This window comes from Podarcis pityusensis, assembly GCF_964106645.2.
Source record: "Podarcis pityusensis genome assembly, chromosome: Z".
In the NCBI taxonomy this organism is placed as follows: Eukaryota; Metazoa; Chordata; class Lepidosauria; order Squamata; family Lacertidae; genus Podarcis; species Podarcis pityusensis.
The window spans coordinates 29,695,390-29,707,286 of NC_138044.1; the positions used below are offsets into that span (position 1 = coordinate 29,695,390).

The following is an 11,897-nucleotide window of genomic DNA, read 5'->3' on the forward strand; positions in this document are numbered from 1 at the left end:
TGCCTGGAAGGATGTACCGTATTTTTCGCACCATAGGACGCACCGGCCCATAGGACGCACCTAGTTTTTTGGGGGGGAAATAAAGGAAAAAAAATTTTATTTCCCCCCCAGGTGCGCTGTGCTAAGCCCGAAGCTTGGGGCGTGCGGAGCTCAGCGCGCCCCAAGCTTCTGGGTGCCGGCAAGGTCTCCACTAGCCATGGGAGAGCCGCGCGACTTCGCGCGGCTCTCCCATGGCTAGCGGAGCGCTGCGCTAATCCCGAAGCTTGGGGCGTGCGGAGCTCAGCGCGCCCCAAGCTTCTGGGTACCGGCAAGCAGTCCGCTAGCCGTGGGAGAGCCGCGCGGCTCTCCCAGGGCTAGCGGAGCGCTGCGCTAATCCCGAAGCTTGGGGCGTGCAGAGCTCAGCGCGCCCCAAGCTTCTGGGTGCTGGCAAGGTCTCCGCTAGCCGTGGGAGAGCTGGGTCTCCCATGGCTAGCGGATTGCTTCCTGAAGCCTGGAGAGCGAGAGGGGTCGGTGCGCACCGACCCCCCTCGCTCTCCAGGCTTCAGCGAAAGCCTGCATTCGCCCCATAGGACGCACACACATTTCCCCTTCATTTTTGGAGGGGAAAAAGTGCGTCTTATAGAGCGAAAAATACGGTATTTGGCCTCACCTCTGCAGAGTTGACTTCAGTGGTACAGACTCCCATATTTTGCCCCACCTAACCTCATTTAATGCTTAACCTAAACCCATCTTCTGCTTTTATTTTGAAGATCCTCACCTGTCCAGTTCTAGTGGTCTAGTTGGTTGAGGGTAAATTTTGGTTTCGATGCTCAAAGGGTGAGAAGCATTTTCACCTACATAACAACCGGTGAGCAGATCAGCTATTAATATAGTTGTGAGACAGTTTTTGTCCTAGAATGTTCTCACCTTGTTTCCAGTTTGTGTCAGGCAGGCAAGAATCATTTGCAAAAAAGCAGACAAGTTTTAATCTGAAATTAGGACCCTGAATTACGTTTGGGCACCGTAAGTCCCACTGAGTAAATGAGTGGACATGATTAGGATTGCAGCAATATGAAGTGCCCCCTAGTTAAAAGTGTCAGAGATAGGGTGAAAAAGCTGGCCAGTGGGACCCAGGTTGAGGTGAGGAAGTGCTGCAGCTCAATGGCAAAGCATCTGCTCTGCATGCAGAAGGTCTTAGGCTTTGTCTGAAATGCTGGACAGCCTCTGTCAGTCAGTATGCACCACGATGAAAACCAATGATCTGGTGCAGAGCTAAGGCATGTTACTAAAGAGGTAAGGGAAGTCCAAAACAGTCTCTTTCTCTAAATGCCCAAAGCATGGCAACAGACAAGGTTCCCAGTAAAGTATCCTGGTTGATGGATTTGCCTTCCAGCTGCTGGCATGAGTATAATTGTCTGAGATGCACGATTAATGAAGACTGCTGGTACATATTGATTTAAGCCCTTTCAATCCCTCCACCCCTGAGCTGCTTCTGCCATCGGCTCTGACTTTTTCAACCCCAAATTCTTGAAACAAAGGTGCCCAGGAAAGCACAAGTGAGAGTTATTATGCCAAGACGGTGTCAACTGTAATTCCAGAAGCTTTTCTATTTAGAGGCATTTGGAAATGGAGACTTAAAAAACAGCAAAATACTGCACGTTTTTTTCTTTAAAAAAATATATTCAGGCAAGGTAAACACACCTTCTACTTTTGACAGTATTCCATCTCTTTATAATTTGGTAGATACCTTTGGTGTTGCTTTAGAAATCCCTCAAAAGGGGGCAGATGCAATATTTATGCCCGGGGCAGTCAATGTGCACTCTCCAGATGAGGCTGGAGAACAGTTCCCATCTTCTGTGACCATGGGTCATGCTGGCTGGAGCTGAGTTGGAGGGTAGCCATGTTGGCTTTCCCGGGTTTATACAGAACAGCTTCCTAAAGTGCATCCCAGTAAATTTCTGAAGTTCTTATGCCTACATCACTAGACTGTTTGAAGCCGGCATATGATTTTATCATACTTCCCTTCTCCTGCCCTTTGAGTAAGATAAACTCAGCAGTAAAGCAACCTGATTGCAACACCAAACTCCTAACGTAAATAAATGGATGTCATGGCCTGCCATTCTGGAACATAGAATGTGACAGTCAGAAGCAGCTGAAGAAGAGAGAGCCCTGGGGAAGACAATGTGCGGTGCCCTCAAAATACTGGGTGGCTGGTGGTCAGGGCTTATGGAAATTGTAGTCCAGCAATTGTCAGGAGGGCAACATGCTGGCTTTACCTGAGATGAGCTATACAGGTAATAACAAAAAATAGCAAGAGTCCTATAGCAGACGAAGATATATACTGGTACATTGCTGGATGCATGTCTAAATGGATGGGAAAGGAGTACCAAAATGGTACCCCAAAATTCTCCACCTTCACACCAGGGGTTTCCGGGGGGGGGGGAACATTTCACAAAATACATTTGTGGTTGGGGTGACAGCATTCTCTGACAATTCAAAAATGAAAATTTATTGGGTAATTGTCTCCAGCGAAATTTTGACTCATTTAATACTGAATGAAACCATATCGTTAATTCTCGCTAATACATGAAAGGGCAGAGGTCTGAAAGGAGTTAGGGGTGAAGCCCAACACTCCCTGGGTATACTCCCAACAGTATTGATACACAGTATTAACAGTACAGTGGTACCTCGGGTTACATATGCTTCAGGTTACAGACTCTGCAAACCCAGAAATAGTACCTCGGGTTAAGAACTTTGCTTCAGGATGAGAACAGGCCCCATTAGCTAAAGTGGTGCTTCAGGTTAAGAACAGTTTCAGGTTAAGAATGGACCTCTGGAACGAATTAAGTACTTAACTCGAGGTACCACTGTACTGATAAAAGGGGTTGCGGCACTCATCTTGCTCTATAGGCCAAGGGAGTTGGCGTTTGTCTGCAGACAGCTTCCGGGTCATGTGGCCAGCATTACAAAGCCGCTTTGGGAGAACCAAAGCAGTGCACGGAAACGCCATTTACCTTCCCGCCAAAGCGGTACCTATTTATCTATTTGTTCTTGACATGCTTTTGAACTGCTAGGTTGGCAGGAGCAGGGACCAAGCAATGGGAGCTCACCCCGTCGCAGGGATTCAAAGCACCAACCTTTGATCCGCCAAGCTTCTTAAAACCGAGCCCTCAGCTGTGCATGAAATTTTCCACCTCATTCACAGGTGGGTTAATTGGAGTGTAGGAGGAATGGATTTTGCTGAATATTATTTGGGTAGGGTTGAAACTCTCAAATCATTTGGATGGGGGAGCCTGGGGGGAAAAGTCATGATGGCTCCAAAATTTCTCAGACGTTTCAGCCTCACTTACATGGCATAGTGCCCATGGGGGATGTATGGTCTTAAGCACATCTTTACCTCCATTGTGCTAACAATGTTTTTGTGTGTATGGCTTCTGATGCTATATGACACTCCTATTTCAGGATGTGGGTATCCAGCCAGGGTTTTTCCATGCAGGGAAAAACTATTGTATGCACTAATCCTGATTCCAGAAGTGGGATATTGTAAAGATTTGTGGGACCACATTCAAGTGTATCTAATGTACAAAGCTGGAAACAGAGAACAGTTTTCTGGTTCTACAGGTATAGGTTGGGCCTATATGGATTTCAGAGTTTGTGGGTTTATCAAACAAGTGTAAATTCTAGTTTATTACTGTGGCTGCCTGTCAGCCCCACATGCCTCACCCAGCCATCATCTAAATAAGTGTCTGGGATTTCATGGTTTGTCTACAAACATTTAAACTGCAAAGTTATATATTTGCTCAAATGCACCAGGAAAGTCTCTAACTGCGTGCTTCAAATCTGCAAGAGAATTCCCTTTTTTATTGTTTTACATGGCTTATCATAATTATAGAAAAAATACTGAGTACTTCTGGCCAATGTCAGTGGAAAGTTTAGAATGTGAAATATAAGGATGGCCAGTATTCTAAGGATCAGTGAGTCAAGTTATAATAATCAGATGGACTGCAGCTCCTGTTTCCCACTGACTTACCATATAGTATTGTACTGACCAAGTATGGGGACCATCTGTTCTGCTGTACTGCAAATCAGCCCTAATAAGCGTGGCATATGGCCAGGACTGATGGGAACTGTAGTTCAATAGAAGGTTCCCCATGCCTGGTATATACCTTTCTCAACTTCTTCTCTCAGTCACTTCTATTACCTGCTATACAATTTCAATTTTTAAAATAACCCATTTGTGCAAAAGTAGTAAAGGTGCACACTTTTAACCTGATAATGTATTGTAGATGATGGTGATAATGTATTTGGTGATATAACTTATGCAAAAAAGAGACAGAGAATATATCTCTATCTATATCCATAACTATACATGCAGAGGACATATGCCCCTGTTGGTAGGCATGATCCATTGCAGTCTATATATAAAAGCTGTTGGAAAACTAAAGATAACCCAGACTAAAATGTGACACGTTTTGCTGGGCTGCATCAACAGTCACAATCTACGTCTCCTGGGAAGAGTGCCTTTTATTGGAAGAGAGAACACACCTGCATGTATTTGCTGCATTGTGTGGACACTGAGGACTCAGCCATTTTTATATTTAGGTTGTTCTGCAATGTTCCCTTGGGCTTCCAACAAGAAATCAGGAACATTTGTTTCTAATGGAGCAATCCCATACATCAAATTTGCTGGAGTGGGGGAGGGGGGAGGAGAGAGAGATGCCACTGCTTTGCCGGCAGAAAAGCCACCAGATCATGTGCCTGCTCAGCCCACAAGATAAGGTGGAAGCAGAACATACAGCCAGAAAATACTATTACATGCACCCCAGCCTTGGAGCAGTGAGAGTTTTCAGGGGTCCCTGTATCACTAGAGTGTTTACTGTGATGCAAGGTTTATATACAGGTTTGTTTGTTTGTTTGGTTGTTTATTTATTTCATGTACAGGCTGAACATGAGATGGGAGCACTCACTCTAAACAGATCCATTCATTTTCAGCAGGCACCAAAGCCACAGTTTGGGATTCGACACTTTAAGCAAGCCTATGGGTCTATTTCCAATTCTAATCTGAAGATCGGTTTATCTCTTTTCTTCCCTTTCACACACTTCTGTTGAAAGATTCAGGACAGTCAAAGTAAAATACTTCACACGGTGCCTAGTTAAACTGGAATTCACTCCCACAAGTAGTGATAGCCACCAACTCAGATGGCTTTAAAAAGAGGATTGGACAAATTTATGGAGGAAGAGGCTACAAACAGCTGCACGCCACAATGGCTGTGTTTTACATTCAGCATGCTTGTGAATGCCAGTTTCTGGAAATCACAGATGGGGGAAATGTTGCTGTGCTCAGGTCCTTCTTGTGGGGTTTCCATGTGCATCCGCTTGGCCACTGCGAGAAGAGGCTGCTGGATGAGATGGGTCACTATCCTGATCCAGCAGGCTCTTCCTACATTTGGAAAGGTAATGGCTGTACTAACACCACAGGGTTGAACAGGATTTGAAAGAAACACACCCCAATATCATTATAATACAAAATGGCAAAAGAAAAGCACGCCCGTTTTGTCCCAGCTGAGAACTAAACTGCACACCATCTTCATGGATGACTCCAAGCTACAGACACTTACCTTGGTTTATATTTCTTGTCATCACTTGAGTGTGATGGAATATTTGGCTTTTAGAAGTGTGACAAACACAGAATGTTAGGAACTGGCTGTTTAAATAAAGACATGAACATTTGTTCGTTCATTAATTCAAGTTTATATTCCACCCATTTTCCCAACAGGAACACAGGATGGTTTGAATGGAAGCACATAGTAGGATCGGCCTGTGTGTACTCCCCCCTTCCCCTCTGCTTGAGCATCTGAGATTTGGTTGTATACTTCAGCAACTGTGGCAAAATGGTAGACAGCTGCATTACTGGAGCAAGTGAAGCCAAGCCTGTTCATCTGCTCTCAGGAATAGAGTTATCAAGGTCTAGGAGCTCTTGGCAGGTTCTGCAATGACCACTATTGCTGGCAGCTCTGCCCTAGAGTTTTCCAAGCACTGTTCCTTGGCCTATTGAGAGTTTGAACCAGTTTGGGTAGGTGCCCATTGTTCAGCTGAATGCTGGCAGATGAGAAGAGGACACAGGTCTCTTTTCACCTGGGCTGCACAGCAGCAGGCAGAAAGTAAGTTGCACAGTTAAGGGCAAAGGACCATCTGGTGGCAGCAGATAAGCATGGTCACTTGGCAGGATGGAAATGACACCTGCAATCCATTGGAAATGCCGAGGGGAGAAATGAAGCCACAGATGAGCATGGAAATGAGTGTCGATGACACAGGCACTGAGACTGTCAGTATTCTAAATTGAGCATTTAGGAATAAAGAGCTTGTAACTAAAATGAAACAAACTAATGTGAGTCTCTTTCTTTTGCAAAACAGGGAGCATTATATGCTCTGGGTTAGAATAGTTGATGCAACCCTTGGAAGCAGCAGACAAGCCTTTGAGATGCAAGGTCAGAAGCCTTAGCCCTATGGAGAATCACACCTCTGCTTTCCCTTGGCTCCCACGCTAAGCTTGCCATGGAATGGGAGCTCCAACCCAGATATTGTGATAGCAGCTTGCAAGTCTTCAGTTGATTATATGTTTCAGGATGAAAGTAGATGGAAACACCATCCACCCAAACATACCTTGTGAGATGGCTTATGCTCTGGGGATGGAGAAGGGGAGAAAAGGTTCTGCCGTTTTGAAGCAAAAGGGGCCTATGGTTCATGCTAATTGGCTGTCTTGCACCCATGATGTCACCAGGATGCCACATCTTTTCAGGCCCTAGAGCCATTTAATTAATCACAACAACCCTGTGAAGTAGGTTAGACTGAGAGATAGGATGCCCACCACTTATGCATCACCAGAAAAAGAGGGCACCGATTTGCACATGTATAACTTCCAATTTAATTACTATAGAAACAGAAATACAATGCAACTTACCAAAGTGGAGAAGATTGTGACTGGTTGGCCCTTTTGCCTGCTCAGTGTGCTGTCTGGATGCAGATAGTCAAAGACAACTTCAGGATCCCTGCTGTCCCTTCTTTAAACTGGACTTGAACAACCCTTCAAATAGCACTACACTTTGTCTTCCAACTGAGAGATAGAGTGACTAACCCAAAATCATCCAGGGAGCTTCATTGGGGATTTGAATCTGCTATTTCCTACTGATTTTCTAATCCGGGGTGGGAACACTTTTTCTGCCTGAGGGCCAAATTCCGTCATGAGTAACCTTCCAGGGGCTGCCTACCAGTGCTGGGAAGGAGCAAAGACAAAAGTGAGTGGAACAATTGATGCAGCTCTTACTTTTCTACATTCCACCAGTGCAATAGCCAGAACTTTCTGCATGCAAATGTCTCTCTCCATCGTGTATCTAAACAAGCCAGGTGCAGTGTAGTGGGACAACAGGAAAAGGGACAACATTGGCTCACTTACAGGTAGGCCATATCCTGGGAATAGTAGTTTTCCATTACAAAGGTGCAATTCCCATTATTCTTTTGGGAAACTTATGTCCTTTAGATGTGCTTTGAATGTATAGTGTGGGTGTGATCCTATGTGGCATTTTAAAAGGCACCTTGCCATTTCTTTAAGCATGTCTGCTTGACCATCATTCTTGATGAAACAGGCTCTCTACACCACGCTCCTTCCGTGAGCCACTCTTGGCAAGCAAACCTGCATCACTTTCTTCCAAACTCTCATGGTGACAGCAGAGTGTCACCCACTTACTGTATGTGTTGCTCACTTCTAAGTTATTTAAACAAGGCAGAGCTGCATCTAGTGGCTTACTCACTGCGATGCCATGAGAACGTGAGCCAGGGAAGAGACATGTGCTGGCAGGAAAGTGCTGGTGGTGAGTAAGGCTTGGTTTAAATGTGTCTGCAGTTCTGATATTTTTAGAGCAAGTGAGTACCACTTAAACCATGATACACTCTATTTTTGAAACCCTTTTTTTCTCCCTTTATGACAAATCCCGAAAGTAACATTTAGCAGCCAGTCCTTGAGCAATTGTGCACATGGCATTCCTCAAGAACCCTTCACACATATTGAGGCGCATATGTGGCATTTAGGGCATTTAGTAATCTTTCCATACAACATCCAATTCCCCCCCTTTTTTGGTCTCCTTTCCACATCTGCTGCTCTTCTGTTGATGTGCTTGTGCTTTCCACAGACATCTTGTTGACCACTGTGAGAACAGAATGCTGGACTAGATGACATGATCCAGAAGGACTCTTCCTGTGTACTGTTTGTCCCAATTACATTCAAGTGGCAATGAGGAGGAATATGATGGGCAAAAGAGACTTGAAAAGTAGAGAGAATGGCATGTGGGAGGGGGATGGAGGAGAAAGAAACGCACTGCAGTTCATCCGATCTGCATTCAAACGGTACCAGCTTCAGTCTCCAGTACCTCCAGGCAGGGGCGTAGCGTGGATTGCCGGTGCCCAGGGCAGAGCAAATGTTGCAATCCCCTAGTGGACTAGGCAGCACTCAGTCCCTTTGCCAGTCAGCATCTAATCAAGGGAGTCTCTCCTTGCAAACTAGCCCCAACCTGGGAGCAGAGAAAAGGTAGAGAAGCACGAAGCCAGGAGCACCACTGTGTCACCTCGCCCTCCTGCCCTTGCAGGGTGGTGCTCCAGACAATACATGTGACTCCATTAGTGCTTTCCTGCTTTCCTCTTCCTCCGTCCCTCTCGGCCAGCCCAAGGGTAGGATGTGCATGGGTGTTCCTTCACCAGACACAAGGAGAAGGAGGCATCGCTGCTGTCCCAGCCCCAAGGCCCAACCCGGGCACAGCTTTCCTCCCCATGGCTCCAGACTCAATGAGGGAGCCTATCGTGGGGGCAGCTGGTTGCACCCCCTCACAAATTTGTGCCCGGGGCCATGGGCTCCCCATGCTATGCCACTGCCTCCAGGTAGGGTTGGGGGGAATCCCTCTCTGAAACCTTGGAGACCTGCTGCCAGTCAGTGTAGACAGTACTGAGCTAGATAGATCAATGGTTGAGTATTAGGCAATTCCATATGTTCCTAGTGAACACTACAACTACTGTGCATTTGGTGGAAACAATAGCTCAAGGAAACTTTCCTGCCTCAAATCTGCTTGCAAAAATTGCATTGTATTCTCCCAGTCATGTTTGTGTTTTCAGTCTTGCCTCTTAGGGATACAGTTGGATTTTGAGGTTGCCAGGGGAGGGGACGTATGAAAATAATGGAGCTGTTATTCAACTCCGCTCCCTTAAGTTTTATCAGCAAGTGCCATGCTTTTCAAATGGCCCTTATTTTTGCCAACGTGAACTCTTATGAAATTTTGTTTTGGCTCTAAAGTGGTGTTTCTCAAACTCTCCCCACCCCACCCAACACAGCCCAGTGGAAATGACTATACAGCCTCTCTTACACCCACCCCCCAAAATGAAACAAAATGCCAGTGACAGCATGTCTTATGCTCAATGTTCTCTGATGCAGAGGTTTCACTAAAGTCATGTTCCTTTCTTCAGATGGATGTGGTTTCTCACAACTGCCTCACAGTGGGCTGAAGAGGCTGAACATCAGTAGATTAGCTGAAAAGCATAGGTCCTCTACATGTGGGTACACAAAGAAGCCAACGGAAAAGGTGGAGAGAGGAGAAAGATAAAAAGCCACATAAAACGTAAACTATGGATTACCATAATATGTCCGGGTGGGAGGAGGGAAACAAGCAACTTGGACCCCTGCTATATCAGCGATTCACCATACAGGGAATGTTGACACACTTCCAGTCCCGGTTTGACAAAACATGTTGTGCTTTCATCTTTGTTCTGGCTGCTTCTCCTGTTACTCTTAACACAATGCCAAGGCCTCTGTGAGCCTTTGTCAAAAGCAGCAAATAGGTGTGCAAAGCTCTAAGCAGGTTCTACATGAGAGGCAGAGACACAGCACAGTGTCATCAGTTTGTTCCATAATGGCTGCTATACTGTGTCCCTAACATATGCCATAAATGCCAGGTGCAATGGTTATGTAGGCCTAACACAGACCAGATTAACAGCTTCTGAAATCCCTTCACAAGATGGTATTGGGCAAGGATTGGCCAAAGGTAGATCAGGATCTACTGCCAGATCCCTAAGTAAATTGCAATAGATTATGAGGGGTTTCCAACTCCCAACAGCTGGGCAACAGAAACAATTAAAAGTCACTCTTGCTTCTGAAATGCAGAAAATGGTATGGTTATTTTTTTTTAGGTGGGGGACACACCAGGGGTGGATTTTCATGTGAAAATCAGTGGTGGCTAGTGTCTATTGGGACTGACAAGGCAGAAGGCAGGGATCCCAAGAGTAGCTAGAGCCAGAACCAATGACAGGTGGTACCAAGTAATCGTAGTTTTGTTCCCATCCTCCTGCTTGCAGAGGCAGTCCTGAGACTAAGCAGAAGGAAGTTGACTGCTGGTGTCATACTCTGGACTGGTTGCTGTAAGCAAGGAGAAAGGCAGGTGGGGATTGGCTGAGGGCAGACTGAGGTTGGTGGGGGAAAACTGTCACTATGATCCCCCCCCCCCCGTGATTGTTTTTATTGTTTTTTATTATTACAGTAGTACCTCCGGTTACATAACCCTCTGGTTATGTAAACTTCAGGATGTGAAAGTGGCAAACCCAGAAGTATTTGACCAGGTTTTGCTGTGCACGCATGTGCAGAACCGGTCCCCAGGTTGTGGAGACCTCGGGATCCAACCTGACCTCCGGGTCAGATCCTGTCCGCAACCGGAGGTACCACTGTATGCTGTTTAAATTATGTTTTTAATGTTGTTCACTGCCTTGGGAACTTTGGATAAAGGGCAGTATATAAATTGAAATTATTATTATTATTATTATTATTATTATTATTATTATATTTCATGGTATTATGGTTGTGTGATATCACGATTTCATCCCTTCTTATTCCTTGTGGGGTAGATCGCTTGCCAGCACCCTGTGATCCACTGGCATCCCTCAACCCACTTTTTGGAATTTACAAGGTTTTGAGAAGCCAAGTCCTCCATATTTCACAGCACAACCATTCTCTGTATCTGCCCAGGTTTGCCAAAAAGAAGAAGAAACCATTAGCCTGAAACTGTGATTCATATTATCATCCCATCTTGAAATGCCAAGAAGCACTTGGCTGAAAGGTCCTCTAAGGGCAAAGCGACACTAATAAGACAAATTAGAAGCCAGGCAGGTGAAAATGATGGGAGCATTGTGTGTAAATGTGCTTTTTCAAGTTTTGAAATACTAGAGCTAATAACAGAGTATGAGACAATTGGTGGGGATGGAAATGAAATTAAGTTTATTTTGTCCTTAAAGGTGGATGTACCTAATTTGCCCTTCCCAGAACAATATAAAGAACTTGAACAGCTGTCCTTCAGAATTTGTACTTCCCCGAATATTGCAATTTAGTTCTCCAGCTGAGTAATGTGCATGAAAAAAAGGTATATTGGGGCAAAGCGTGCATAGAAATGCATATATTGGTAGAAATAATATACAGAAATGCATTATATTGTGCTCTGCAAAACTGTGTAAGTTCAACAGAATCACTTACCAAAAAACGTGCATTGTTGTGACTTTCAGCAGGCTTAGGCTCTATGATGCCTGAGTCCCATCTGATTCCCGGAATCCTGAATCCAGCAAGGGTTAAAATTCATTTGTTGAACAGGAGGCAACTTTCTTGGTGAGTTAATGGCCTAAGTATGGTCTTTAGTATAACAAAGGAAGTGGGTTTGTGCAAGAGGGCACATGGGTGGGGCCCCCTCCCTCACCTGGTTGGTGGTAAGAAAGAAATTTGCAGCAGTGTGTGTGCGTGCGCATGCATGCACATGCACACTAGAAGCAGACAGAAGCCAAAAAGTGAGAGTCATGACTGATTTCTGTTTTGATTGCAAGGCTGTGACTTCTGGGATGTT

General features: G+C 45.2%; 1 long non-coding RNA gene across 1 annotated transcript; it reads left to right on the top strand.

Moving 5' to 3' along the window:
- Positions 1 to 637: 637 nt before the first annotated feature.
- On the top strand, positions 638 to 10,716 carry LOC308468153. The gene is made up of 5 exons (XR_013981496.1): positions 638 to 671; positions 7,322 to 7,434; positions 9,487 to 9,573; positions 10,372 to 10,454; positions 10,554 to 10,716. It is a non-coding gene; the product is annotated as an uncharacterized lncRNA (long non-coding RNA).
- The last annotated feature ends 1,181 nt before the right edge of the window (positions 10,717 to 11,897 follow it).